Here is a 13,047-nt window from a genome sequence, read left to right as displayed (position 1 = left end):
AACAGACCTGAGCATTCAGTTTGTTGGAATCTTGTTGATGCACATACAGACCCAGTTGTGAGATTAGTGTCCACCTGAGACTAATTTTTACGAGGTCCTTGTGAGAACACAGTCAACGATCGTATTTAGTGATGGTCTATTCTATGTATGGCATAAAGAGGTGTAAAGAGGTATCAAGATAGAGTTTCTGCCAAATTAAGAATAATCTATTCTAGATGATGACAACTAACCCCACAAGCAAAGTAACTTGTATTAAGAGGGTTAAATTTGTAGTTAAGTGTAGCAAGGTGATTTGTCACGTCAGAACAGACGTATGGGTGAGGACAGTTTTTATGACAACAGCTGCTGCCTTTGGAGATATGGAGCGTCTCAAATACAATTTTGAGATTAGTGGGAGCAGGATATTGGTTTATAAAGGAGGCTGTTCAAGTGGTTTACCCCTAACCTCTCTCGGATGTCTACCCTTGGTTTTTTACCAGAAGGATGCTGTACGAGTTTCCCACTGCTGCTGTAACAGACTACCACAAACTTACTGCCTAACAACTCAAATGTATTATTTGACAGTCATGGAGGCCAGAATTCTGAAATGGGTCTTACTGGACTGAAATCAAGGTTTCATCAGGGGTGTGTTTTCTAGAGGCTGCCTGAATTCTTTGACTCCTTGCCCCTTCCTCCATCTTCAAAGCTTGCAGAGTAACATCTTCAAATCTGTCTCCAACTCTGACTCTGCTAACCTCCTTCCACATTTAAGGTCATTTGTGACTGCAGGGGACCCACTCAGATATTCCAGGATAATCTCCTGATTTTAGAGTCAGGTGGTTAGCAATCTGAATTCCATCTGTAACCTTAATTTCCCTTTGCCATGTAACACAACTTACTCACAAGTTCCAGGCATTAGGACGTGAACACCTTTGAGGGACAGCATTCTGTCTACCAGAGGTGAGACTAAGTTTGTTTAAAAGTATGACTCATTGGCCCTATTCCAGTTGTAGATTGATTCCCTAATGCTATCTTACACCCCCCAAGTGGTTCTAAAAAGCACTGTTGACCTTACTGACATAGATATACTGTTCTTCTCTACTGTCATGCATCATGGTTAGCTGTGTTCGAAATGCTAACGTGTCTAGCTTTCCCCTGGCAAGAGTACCCCTGCTGCGTTCTCACATCGGCTCTAGCAGGTTCCTAGGAAAGGGAGTAAAACACATGACATTTGGACAAATCCTGACATGAAATTTTTCATTGAAACAGACTTGGTTTAATACTTTGTTCTGCTTTATGGATATAGTGCATTTGTATTTAATCAAAATTTTATTTGAGATTTAATTTTGGACTCAGGCTGTATTCATAGTGTTGACAATCAACATATTTAAATGTTTAAATAACTGACTGCCTTTTTCTTTTGTCCTCCACACATTGCTGGCAGATAAGGTTTCAATAAACATTAGTTGTATTAAGTCAACGATATTCAATCAACATTTAGCTTATAATTTAAATACATTTCAAAAATGCATATTCAAGTCATACCACTCAGTTTTATTGCAAGAAAGACAAAGTAGGTAAAACTAGATCAGAATGCTTAATAATTTATTCAGTCATTTATTTCTTCTATGCTAGAATTTCAGAGGTTAACAGGGTCTTACAAGTCATCTGTTACAAGCTGTTAGTTTTACAAATAGATATCAGGGCCCATAACAAAGAATTGCTGAAACTCACTGTTATCACTAGGAGTTCTATAACGAGGAACCCTCGATGACCCAGCTTCCAAGCCAATGCTTGCCCTGTCCTGTCTTAATAAAGAGACAGAGAATAAAGAAGAGAGAAGATCTGGAAGGCAGTCTCAGAACTCTGCAGGCATTGTTGATATACTTAGACATTATGGTTTATGAAGAAATGACAAGATGTTCCCACCACCATCAGGGCCCAGGGTATAATTCATGTAGCTCATTGAGGCCAGGTTTGTATATATGAGAGGCCAGCCCTTTGGGTAAACTTCTTATTCGCCTAGGTGCATTTGAGCTAGGAAATTTCTTGCAGCAAATGATTTCTGCCATTCAGTGTGAAAATTCAGAACACTCATTAATATTTTTGTAAATATATTCTGATTTGAATGAAGATGGAAAATTATTTTACGTCAGAAGCGTAAATGGACAGAGATGAGATCGGTTCCAGAAAGGAATGATGCAGAAATAGGATTAGGATTATGGAGCTGCGATTTTTTTGAAGCCCTGCCCACAATCTGCTAAAGAAATTAGAAATTGATGAAGACAATTCCCTGGAACAAGTCAGGATGTATGCATGTACCCTATTGAATATCTAAGTCACAAGAAACAGTTCTTAAGTCTCACAGTTCCCTCAAACCCAGGCTGAGGTTATCCAGGTTCAGATGATGAAATAGAGATTGAGAGAAATACTAGTATTTCTGTGGGACACGTTCAGCACTGGAGAAGCAAAAAGCATAAAAATAAAAAGGGCAGACATTTTACTTCAATTAAAATGACAAATATTCAGTGTCTTCCAGAATATGGTTTAAAATTTAAAAATAAATTCCAACAGGTTTATGTCAAAAGAATGCCTAATGACAAGGAAGACTTTTCTAAAATAGAGTCAGAAATGTTGGTCAGATAAATTACATGAATACAAATATAAATTATGGTTACTCTTAGTCATTTTAGTAATATCTGACATTACAAGAGAGGGCAGTTTCTTCTACAATTTGCACATAACCCATTATGTAGTAAAGCAGATCTAAGCCCAGGGTTGTGTTGCCCAGGGAGGTTGGGGACTCTCTCCTTGGGGGTCATAAATACAGTCTTCCATCTGCTGGAAGCTGTTTAGGTGAAACACGCCTGAAGTCGGGGGCTGGATCAGATGATCTCTGGGGGTCTCTTCCAGCCTTTTGAGTCTTTGAGAGAAATTTCTAATCAGCATGTTAATGAGGGCTTTAAATTTGTATTCTGGTTTCCTTGAAGATAATTACCAGAAACACTAAGCAGACAATAGCATCTCTAAATGCCTGTTTAAAAGAAGAAGAAAAAGAAGAAAGAAAGAAAGAAAAAAGATTCTATTCAAAGAGGAAAAAAAAGAGGTAATAAAATGTGACCCACTTGATATCAGAGAAGGCAATTACCTGAGAAGGTGGTATGCATCGGTGGTCTTGGTAACGTCTGAGGCAGTCCAAGGTTGCTGGATCTTTTCCCTGTTCTTACAGTGTCTTGCTGTGTGACCCAGGGAAAGTCACTTGACCTTAGTTTCCTCACCTGAAAATGCAAGACCCCAGGAGTTGTGCTTGATTACCTGACTACTGTTGAGCTACAGGAACTGAATGAAGAATGGAATTTCATTTTGGGCTTCACTGCGGCAGCAATGACGAATGGGAGTCACATGAATTAGGTGAGCCCCTGCGCTTCATTAACCGACAGAAGAAACGTCTGAACGACATGGCTGGTAAACTCAACTTTGAAAACCCTTTCAGAAATCTTAATTTGGATACTATATAGATGATAAATAGAGCAAAGGCGTATTTTGATTTCTACATTATGGAAAGTCAATTGTAATCTTATTCTATGTGTTCAGTTAACCTAGTTACTCCAAAATTGGCCCCAGAAGAGAAGGAATGGGAAAAATGCATACGCGAGGCCAACATGTTTTCTTCCTATACCTAGTTTTTAGAGGGGAAAAATCATTTTATTAATATTGATGTATAGCTGCTTTAGAAATAAGAACATAAATGTATCAGTCTGAATTATTTTTTCCCTATGTCCTTCCTTTCTTTACCAGTAGTAAAATAAGTTAAATCTGAATTTTCATATATTTCTTGCTACAGAATGTCATTTACCCTGGGTGACTAAGCTGGCAGTTTCCCAGACCTGGAGCATAGGGTTAAATACTTAGCTCAATGTTATTTCTAACAACACATTTTTCCCACCAGAGATTACTGCTTGTTTCAAAAAACATGCCCTAAACAAGAAATCTAATGAGAAAGGAGTTAAACTCATGCAAAACACAAAAGACAATGCTTTTCAAAATCAGCTAGAACTTATCTCTGAGTACTACTAATAACCATTATCTGTATTTTAAGAAACAACACTGATTGCAGTGAGAGAACCAGATCTGTTCTGTATGAAAAAGTATTTGGCATTTTGATTAAAGATTGCAGTTTTCCGCAGCCTTTTGTTCATAAACATTAAAGAGAGGGCAGGGATATCCCAGGAAATACTGCACTTCCTGAGGTTTGGGGAATCATAAATTCTGGTCCGACCCTGCTAGTCAGATTTTAGATGGCATTATACCTTAGTCCTACCATCTGTACAGTATGAATAATCATATTTTGCTAACTCACAAGTGTGTTGTAAAGAACAGGCACTAAAAAGTAACTCTGAACATAACAACCATTCTCAGAGCTCAGCTGAGAAGGAAAACAAATGGTTAAGAGATAACAAAGCAAGTGGGTTGAACTTTGTAATAAAACGCTGAGCATCTCATTGAACCTGATAACAAAAATATAGTCTAACAATGTTTACCTACCAAAATTTTCGTATGGCTTGATTTTTATCCACAAAATGTGCATGATTTGGAACTTGGGATTTTACTCCAAAGTCTGTGAGGGACAGCAAAAGAGGAAAACACAGCCCAACCCTGCAGTGTTTTGGTATCTCTTTCATAAGGGTTCAGCTAATGGTACCTTCTTACTGTAAGTCTATGCAGTACTTAATACTGAATAACACCTTTAGTTGAAGAATTGAGCAGTATACTTTATTTGAAGAACAGGGCTAGGGCAACTGTTAGGACTTGAAGGAATACCTTTTGCTACAGGTATTGATATTTATTAACATGACTCTGGTAGAATACCCAGCAAGTCTCTGTGTTTCTCCCTTCTAAATTTTGAATTCCTAGGATACCAAATCTATATGTCCAACTGAGGTCAGATATTTATCCCTTGATATTCAGATGAACTCAGAATAGAAAGGTTAGAGTACACATATGGCTATTAAGAACCCATTTTTGCTTATTAGTGGGTTATTATCAGATAAGTAAAAAAAAAAAATCATTGTGAACCAAGGAACCACCCCTGGTGTTGACTTCTAAAAGCATTCTTACTAAATGTATATTGCTAAATGTTATTAAAAGCAAGTTAGCATCCTTTGGTATATGGGAGAAAGATAACATGCTGACTTTCTTCTCTTCGTGCTTGAAAGGACATTCCTATCACTGAAAAAAATCAGTTTGGAAATGTGGAGTTGGAAGTTGTGTGTCTCCAATTCCTTTCTTTGTATGACTTTCTGGAAAGATTTTGCTCTCAACATAACTTTTTTTTTTTTTACCAATTTCCCTTAGCTTCTTCCTTTTGTGAAATTTGAGTTTTATCCAATAAAAATGAAATAAATGACACAAGTAAGTAAGTTGAGGATCCCTGGTTTAGTGTTAGGAATGTCAGAAGGAAAGAGAATCTCAAAGATGAGTGGTCAAAGTGTGAAAATCATGTACAGTGGGTGCAGAGAGGGCAGAGGAAAAGGCCATTTGATTTTGTGATTGTCATTGGTGACCTTCAGAAGTTTGATTCATTAGTGTAGGGGCAGAAGGTCAGAATACTTTGAGATAAAGAGCAAATGATGGTGAGAAAATGAGTAGAAAGAAGAATACACTTCAAAATTCTGAGAGTTAAATAAAAGGAAGTAGAGTGTTTTCAAGATACTTGAAATAAGACCTCACAACATCTGGTGGGGCGCATGTGTAGGTCCGGGAAAACTCTTAATCAGTGGACTCAAGCATGCTTATGGGAAAAGGTGAGAAATGCCATCATGCTTTGTATAGGATTTCCTGTAGTCCATGCCCTATCAGCCTTGAATGGGTGCCCAGAAGTACCTTCACTTTTTTTTTTTTAATCATTCATCGCTTTTCTCTTCTTTTTTTATTCTTCTCATTCTCCTCAGCCTCAAAACACCAAGGTCATAGTGCACCTTGCAGTCAGGGCAAATCATACTGTTGTTTGGGGGTTTCATCCTGTTTTCTGCTGGGAGTAATTGAGAGCGTCTGGATTCTCTGGAGTTTAACATCTGAAAGGTAAACACTTCTATGTTAGTATCGACAACCTTAAAGGAAGGAAGTGCATAAAAGGAACAGGAAACTTCTATTACCCCACGAGTGTATTTATAACAGCAGGAGAGCTCCTAGTGGAGGCAAAGATGAAAGATGGCGGCACCATTGTCTGTCAAACAGAGCTGAAGACTACCTACATCACAGTCACCTGTGGTGTTTATCTAAGTCACATCGTTTTTGTCACACATCTTTTCTAGGCAAAGAGCAAAAGGAAGTTTATCTTTAAAAATGAAAAAGAGTATCTTTGCCTCTGAGATTTAAGCAAAGAAGAAAGAGTCTGGATGAACTTTATGGAAAAGTGGACAGATGAGCACATAAATAGCTTAATTTGAACATCTTGATTCTCTAAGTGATGTAAGAAGTCCTGTATTAAAAAATAAGTAAATGGTGGAATCGTGAGTGGAGAAAAAAATAGAGAAGTTTTAGAATGGTCACTATGCTGAATTCCCTAGGAATCAATGTTTTGTTGTTTATAAGGCATGATTTTCTTCTAACATTTTAATAATTGATGGCAACTTAAAATCAGTGCTAGCTAAGTCTTCATGTAATTGCTATTTCCAGCACATATGGGAACTCTATCATGCCTAATCATATTGTCACTTAAATTGAGTTATGTGCATTGCTGAAAATGTCATCAAAATGACTACTCTGATTCAGAATTGAAACAATAAGTTATTTTGTACATAGAAAGGCATGGAAACAGAGCAGTAGGACATGAATTTGATATTAAGGAAGCAAATATTCATCAGACGAGGAATGAATGCAATTCTATAGTTTCTAGCAAAGAAAAACCAAAAGCTTTAATGAGATCCAAGAATATCAGACCTGCATATATTTATTACTGAGATGTTTGTAAAACGATTGCAATCACAGACCAGGCAACTGAAGGAAAGGGAAATTTCCGTATACCTCAGAATAAATGAATGAACTTTCAAATCAATGAGAAGTTGGTGTGACCAATGCAATTGTTAACACAGAATTATTCTTAAAGTGCTTGACATTCATTTGTCAGAGACTTCAACTAACTGAATAGGAGTACTTTCACTTCCAGCAACATGCGATTCAGTTGAAGAAAACTGCATATAGATTTAGTCAAGTAGGATAAGGTGATGAATCCTGCAGCTCTTTGACATGCCCCTAGACCAGACCATCAAGACCAAAGCACGAAAAGATGAAGATCATGAGCATGGATGAAGAAAGGCGATGTATCACCATGAAGCAAGCTGTGCTTGTTGCCAACGGCCAAATGTTTCCTCCATGTTGAATTTTAACCTAAAAATACTTCTGAGGACTATCTCCTCAAAACCATTTCACGCACATACATAGGTGCATACACACATGTGCGTGCACACACACACAGATGGTTGGAAAATTACTGAGCTATTAGACTGGATATATGTTTTCTAGAAGAGACACTTAGGAACCTTTCTTAAGGAGTATCCATATTTTACTTCTTGATTTTAGTTAGTGGATGTGCATTGGACCAGTTTTAAAATACAATTATCCAAAACTATGATGTCTTAGTTGTTATTGCTGCCAGTGTGAGTGGACAATTGCAATTGCAACCTCATGATTTTCATTCAACCAGCCATGTAAGCACCATTTAAAGAAGGGCATGAGCCCTTGTTGCTGAAAGAATACTATCTATTAACACCTGCTGGTAAGATGAATGTAGCGTCAGATATCAAAACCTGCTGAATGGGAGTCAAGAGTCTAGATGAATATTTTGAAGAAAATAGTGAAGATGTAAGAAATAACTGTGCATCAGAAACGCACTTAGTGGGACAGTAGATGATTATTGGGGTGTAAACACGCTCATGGATGAGTAAGTCAAAAAGATTCAAACGAGTAGGCTCTGAAAGTAAACCTAATTTAGGAATTCCATATCAATTGAATTGAGACTTAGAAAATTATGTATCCTCCTCAAAGCAATACAGTCTGCTTATATTTTCCTTTAAATGTATGCATAAATTATATTTAAAAATTCTTGTACATCTAAAAAAGTCTAAAAGAGCTCTTTCAACAAATATAAAATGAAAATATTTATGTTTCAGGAAAGCTTGTCATAGTTTAATTGGCAGATTTTTTTCCTTCACAATCACGCACAAAAAAAGATACTTCTGAGAATCGATGGCATCTTAGATTAAATAAAGTACTATAACAGGGATTTTTGCAACGTCACTTGTCACTTTTTTCCTGTATACTCTCACTCATCCATCCATTTGTGCAACCCATAAAAAGTAACAATTTTGTTCTAGGAATTCTACTAAAAACTAAGGATAAAAAGACTAATGAGGCATAGTCTTGTGATTAATGTGTTCATAGGGAGGGAGAGAAGAAATGAATAATTATAATATAGGTGGTAAACACTGTAGTAGAGGTATGTACAGAAAATGCTATTATTGGAGTAATTATGAAGAAGTCACTGGCTCTGCCTGGGAGATTCTGAGCAAACTTAACAGAAGAGAGATTAGGGATTAAATCATCACTAAGTGTTTATTAGACCAAGAAAGGAATATATTTTGAGCAGAGGGAACAATATATGCAAAGTGGTGAAGTGTCCTAGAATGTTCAACAAATAGTGTGAACATCCAAGTGACAGAAATACCAGACTCAGAAGAATTAGAGGGGTAAATTAAAACCAGATTTTGAAGTATCTTGTTTGCAATGATGAGAGTATAGTAACTGGAATCACTGAAGAATTTTTGCCAGCATTTGATGCATTTACTTTTTAAATTTCTTTTTATTGTGGTCAAGTATACATAACATAAAATTGATCACTTTAACCATTTTAAAGTGTACAGCTCTGCAGTATTAAGTCCATTCATACTGTGGTGCTAACTTTATGTTTGAAAAGGTAATCTTGTGGCAGATAAACTGAAGTATAAAGCTACTGGATAAAAAAATGAATATTTCAGTTGAGATGTTGAGTTGACCAAAATTAGAATCGGAGTCTGGTAGATAGGGACAATTAAGATAAAGTTTGTAGGAGGAAGATTATTTAGGGGGAATGCATATGAATCCACTGTAGATACGCTATGTTTGATACGTTTATGAGACATCTATGGGAAGCTCTCCAGCACAGAATTGGAAATACAGCCCAGAGCTTAGAGAAGATGTGGAGCTAGAGCCATTAGCCTTGTCGAAGGAACTTTCTTAAGGAACATGCAAGAAAGTGGAGAAAATGTAACCAAGGACAGAACGTTGATGAAACCCAGCATTTAAGAGCTCACTGAGAACAAGGAGTCAACAAAGGAGACCATGAAGGAATAGCAGAGAGAAGAATTAAGAGAGACACTGTAAACACCGAGTAAAGAAGGTATTTCAAGTGACAAGAGCATCTATAGGTATCAAATATTAATACTCAAACAGGGTAATGCATTTAAAATAGTACGTTGAATTTGACAACTAGAAGGACATTGGTGACTCTAGAAAGGGCAATTCTAGAGGATAATTGGGGATGAGGTTATGGGCAGAAGTGGATTATACTGGGTTGAAGAACAGTAGTAGCAATAATAAGAATAAGAATATGAAAGAATAAGAATAATGATAGATGATACTTATGGAGAACTTACACAGTGCAGGCATTGCACAAGTGTTAGGTGCCATTATGACATGTAATCCCTCTAACAGATTGTCACAGTAGGCATTAAAATTTTATAGACTTAGAAAAGTTATATAATTTGCCCAAGGCCATACAGCTTTCCATAGCCTTCTATAAAGGTTAAGGCCAGGTTCATACCACTCTGTATACCATTGACAAGGAGTAAGTAGGAACTTAGGACATTTACAAAAGTAAGTACAAAGTGTTCTTTCAAGAGGTTTGATCACAAAAGGAAGGAAGGTGATAGTTCAGTCACTGGAGGAGGTAGTAATATTGAGGCAAGTTTTTTTTTTTTCCCCAGAGGGAAAGGGGTTGGGGTGGGAGGCAGTTGTTTTTAGATTGAAGAAGACAAATTATTTTAATTAGGTAAGTAAAACAGAGTTTCAATAATCTAAAAGGGAAAGAGGACAATTAGAGGAATGAGGTCTCAGAGAAAAAAAGAGAATAAAATTTCCAATTCATGGGTCAAAGTTTACTCTTTGAGAATAGGAAGATTCTGAACTCATAGACAAAAAGGGAAAAAAAGAATGTGTGGCATTATATATAGATACCTGAGCATGATGGAGGAGTTACAGAGTTTTTGACTGATACTGATCTCTTTTAACAGTGTAGGATATGTTCTGGGATTTGAAGAGTAAACATTTACAACAGATTTCTCAAGGAACTGAAAAAGAAGTGTAACAGTAGGCACCTTAGTGGTGCAGTTCAAATTAGAAACCATAACTGTGTGCAGAACGTCAATAAACATCGTCCTGTGATTCTTCATTGTCAGTGTGTGAGGCATTGGTAATCATAGAGAATTGAAGGTGGGCTGTATTGACCCAAGTGGATCCAAGTGGATAGTGACTGGTTACTGAAGGTGTAGTAGAAAGATGAAAAAGGGAGAGAATTTATCAAAGTGATGAAAATGCCACTAGGGTGAAATTAGCACAGAGTTGCTAAGCAGGGTGAGATTAATTAGAGAATCTCTAGTTGGAGGTCAATGCAGAAATGCAGTGTAGACCAAGAGACTGAGAAATATGAAGTGATAGGTGATTGTAAGAATGCCAGCATTTCAGAGTTTAACCTTTCAGGATCACACGTGAGAGTTAACTAGTTCAAGTGTTCCATCTTGAAAGAACTTTGCTAAAGAAGGAAGAATGAGAAATACCCAATTTAATATTGTGCCTAGTAAAGTAAATAGGATTTTTAAATAATTTGATTTGTACTCCTGGTTGAATAATTTTTCCAGTATATCATTCAAAAGCGGCTTTGACAGTGAAAAATAATTTGCAATACAGCTCCAATGAAAACACACAGATTCCTGTGTCTAACTTTTAATTTCAGGAAAAGCGATCTTTTTTCTCACCCTTCTCTGGAGCAGCCCCTTTACTAGTAGACAGGACTGAGACCTGTACCTCTTGTATTGCAAACTCTGGTTACAATGTGGCTGCTGCTGTTAACTCTGCTTCTAGAAGTCTGTGTTTCCTTCCAGGTTAAAACTTAGATCTATGAGAACATAACCATTACTCTTCCTCAAGGGTTAATTTTTGTATTCATGGTCAGTCAGTGATGGTTGGCAATCATTTTCAAAGAAATTTGTTCATAGTTTCATCTTGTTACTATGAAGGCAATGCTTAAGTATTTGCATAGCATCAATTTGCATAATGTACTCCATCAGCATTTTTGTGACGTTTTATTATTTCATCTCTTCTATTGTTTCCTCACCCTTTGCCTTTAATTGTTACATTTTTTTAAGTTTGTTTCAATGACAAAGCCACCAAAGATGGAGCATAAACAAATATCCATGCCTACCCACTATTCAGTACTTTCCTATTTAAATAAAGTTCTGGGTAATAAGGCAAGAGATTTTTTATTTAGTTGCATCTGATTCATGTTTTTTGTCTTAATCAAAAGTATAGAAACAACTTAAAAACTGAAATCCATACATCATCAGTTAACCTGAATGTATACATTTTCTTCAAAGCTAACTTACTCTACAATAACTCATATGTAGCAAGATGGGCTCTTAACATGCTTCCTAACCAGTTCAGGCACTACTTATCACAAATTCTTTCCTGATTTTCCCAGGCACTGTTAATTACCTCGCTGTCCGTGTTCTCAAACAACTCTGCTCATATATGTCATTTATAACATTGCATTGTACAGTCTATCTACAGGTCTGAACCTTTCTTTAGACTTTGAGGATCTTATTTATCTTTGAATCCACAAAAGCAATAAATGTGTGACTCAGATTCCATGTGTTCAAACAAGCTTTTAAACATTGGACTTACAGTATAAATTATATAAAGAAAACTTTGTAAGTCCTAGGTGTACAACTTGATGAATCATAAAGTGTACCCAACTTTGGTTATGAAATGACCCCCCAGAATACTCTCAGTCACCGAGTCTGCTCAGAGGGTCCCTTCAGACCCCTTAGAGTCACTAAATCTTCCCCTTGTCCAAAAGTAATCACATTCAGATGTCTAACAGTATAGAATCGTTTTGTAATAAATAGTAAGAAACTGTTTCATGTAGTTTTTGTGATCTTAGGTAATTTGGGGGTAAGTGAATTTGCACCTTCTTACTTTTTCTCTTTATTTTATATGTGTATGAATAAAACACAAAAAGACAAGTTCTCAACCCAGAATAATTCAAATTTAACTATACCAATTAAAGTGTCAATAATGCTTATCTAATTTGAACACTCAACATGTATGACATTCTAAAAAGTAACTGACAGTCATTTATCTTCCAGGAACAGAGAAACAGATACGCCCCAGTGTGACAGTATTTGGAGGAGAGGCTTTTGCAAGGTAACTGGGTTTAGATGAGGACACGAGGATTGGGTCCTTGTGATGCGATCAGTGCCCTTGTAAGACAAGACACCAGAAAGGTCTCTCTCTCTTTCTCGTCTTGTACACACAAAGAAGAGGTCACGTGAGGACACAGTGTGAAGACAGCCACTTGCAAGCCAGAAAGAGTTCTCTCACCAAAACCCGGTCATGCTACTGTCAGACTTCCAACCTCCAGGACTATGACAAATACATTTCTATTATTTAAGAAATACATTTCTATTCTATGGTATTTTGTTATGGCAGCCAGAGAAAGCTAAGACAATGGTATTTATAAATGTTCATGGTGTTCATGGTATTTGGATCTTTGGGTTTCCTGTATATGCATAATAATATTTCAGTGTCCCAGAATGTGTATAGGAAATGTACATGAAGCCCTGCTCTGTCTTGCCACAGCTAGTATGTGTATCATTTTCTAAAAACAAATTGAATTTTGCAACTGAGAGTTTGGTGATACTTCCTTTTTCCAGTGTTCATAATACAATTAAACATTAATAAATTTAATCGAATTTA

General features: G+C 36.6%; 1 long non-coding RNA gene across 1 annotated transcript in view; it reads left to right on the top strand.

Annotated features, from left to right (window-relative positions):
* LOC123611705 (uncharacterized) overlaps positions 1 to 13,047 on the top strand; it is a 20,523-nt gene extending 7,476 nt beyond the window's left edge. The window contains exon 3 of the long non-coding RNA XR_006718799.2: positions 12,438 to 13,047. This is a non-coding gene — a long non-coding RNA (uncharacterized LOC123611705). The remainder of the gene's footprint in view (positions 1 to 12,437) is intronic.

The sequence above is a fragment of the Camelus bactrianus genome, chromosome 1 (genome assembly GCF_048773025.1).
Source record: "Camelus bactrianus isolate YW-2024 breed Bactrian camel chromosome 1, ASM4877302v1, whole genome shotgun sequence".
NCBI lineage: Eukaryota > Metazoa > Chordata > Mammalia > Artiodactyla > Camelidae > Camelus > Camelus bactrianus.
Note: the sequence above shows the minus strand (reverse complement) of the source record. Positions and strands in the feature narration are given on the sequence as shown.